The sequence below is a fragment of the Emiliania huxleyi genome, assembly GCF_000372725.1.
Source record: "Emiliania huxleyi CCMP1516 unplaced genomic scaffold EMIHUscaffold_1, whole genome shotgun sequence".
NCBI classification, from domain to species: Eukaryota; Haptophyta; order Isochrysidales; family Noelaerhabdaceae; genus Emiliania; species Emiliania huxleyi.
In genome coordinates this window covers 258,423-260,036 of record NW_005202428.1, presented here as the reverse complement: position 1 = coordinate 260,036, position 1,614 = coordinate 258,423, and the positions used below count along the sequence as shown (strand labels likewise).

The following is a 1,614-nucleotide window of genomic DNA, read 5'->3' as shown; positions in this document are numbered from 1 at the left end:
GGAGGGGGTGTGAGGGACGCCGCCAGCCCGCGTGCAGGCGCGGCGTCGCGCCTGCGGGACGGTCCAGGAGCGGTGCAGGAGCGGTGGAGGCGTCTCTCCTCCGGCTCGAAGGCAGGGCGTCGCACCTGCGGAACGCGTCGGCGACATGTCGCGGACGTGTCCTGGACATGTCCCAGGCGCCAGCCGCGGGCGGCGCCTGTTGGCCAGGGAGCAGGGGGGGCGGCGGCTCCTCAGAGGCTGTGCGCAAGCGGGGAGGAGCATCCCCGACAGACGCGCTGTGCGAGCTCGTGCAATCTCGTGCTAGCTCGTGCTATCTCGTGCTAGCTCGAGCAATCTCGTGCGAGCTCGTGCGAGCTCGTGCAATCTCGTGCAATCTCGTGCAAGCTCGTGCAATCTCGAGCAAGCTCGTGCAATCTCGTGCGATCTCGTGCAATCTCGAGCAAGCTCGTGCAATCTCGTGCGATCGCTCGTGCAATCTCGTGCGAGCTCGTGCGATCTCGTGCAATCTCGAGCAAGCTCGTGCAATCTCGTGCGATCTCGTGCAAGCTCGTGCAATCTCGTGCGATCGCTCGTGCAATCTCGTGCGAGCTCGTGCGATCTCGTGCAATCTCGAGCAATCTCGTGCGACTCGTGCGATCTCGTGCAAGCTCGTGCAATCTCGTGCAATCTCGTGCAAGCTCGTGCAATCTCGAGCAAGCTCGTGCAATCTCGTGCAATCTCGTGCAAGCTCGTGCAATCTCGTGCTAGCTCGAGCAAGCTCGTGCAATCTCGTGCAATCTCGTGCAGTCTCGAGCAGTCTCGTGCAATCTCGTGCAATCTCGTGCAGTCTCGAGCAATCTCGAGCAATCTCGTGCGAGCTCGTGCGATCTCGTGCAATCCCGCGCAATCTCGCGCAATCTCGTCCGCACAGGATCGCGGCGTCGGAGCGGAGAAGCTGCAGCTCTCGCGCCAGCTCGTGCAGCCGCGCTACCTGCGAGCAGGCGCATCCGCGGCGGTGGCGAGAGTGTGCAGAGTGCCGCACATTCTGCCCACGGCCGCGGCAGGGAGAGGGAGAGGGAGAGGAGAGAGGGAGAGGAGAGAGGGAGAGGGAGAGGGAGAGTAAGAGGGAGAGGGAGAGGAGAGGGAGTAAGAGGGAGAGGGAGAGGGAGAGGGAGAGGGAGAGGAGAGAGAGTACGGAGGGTGCGCGGACACGAACCTCGGGCTCGTCAGAGTAGAGGCTCGTGCAATCTCGTGCAATCTCGTGCAATCTCGTGTGATCTCGTGCAATCTCGTGCAATCTCGTGCAACCTCCGGCTCGTCAGAGTAGAGGCTGAGCGCCACGCCGCCGCCTCCGCCGCCGCCTATTCCTATTACGATTCCTATTCCTATTCCTATCACGATTACTATTTTTATTACTAGTACTATTACCTCCGGCTCCGGCGGCGGCGCCGCTCGCCGCTAGAGCAGAGGAGACGATGGCGGCGGCCCGCGGCAACCCGACAGGCTCGCGGGGCGGTCGGGTGCGTGAGGGAGGCGGCGTGCGCAACGCCTAACGCCGCGGAGGAGGTGAGTTGCGGCGCGGTCAGCTTGTGCCAGTACGCGGCCGCATCCAGGGGAAGGAGGCGTCCGACCGCC

General features: G+C 63.6%; 1 protein-coding gene across 1 annotated transcript in view; it reads right to left on the bottom strand.

Moving 5' to 3' along the window:
• EMIHUDRAFT_447376 (hypothetical protein) overlaps nucleotides 1-1,614 on the bottom strand; it is a gene marked incomplete at both ends in the record, with an annotated part of 7,069 nt that overhangs the window by 4,211 nt on the left and 1,244 nt on the right. The gene's annotated exons all lie outside the window — the stretch shown is intronic.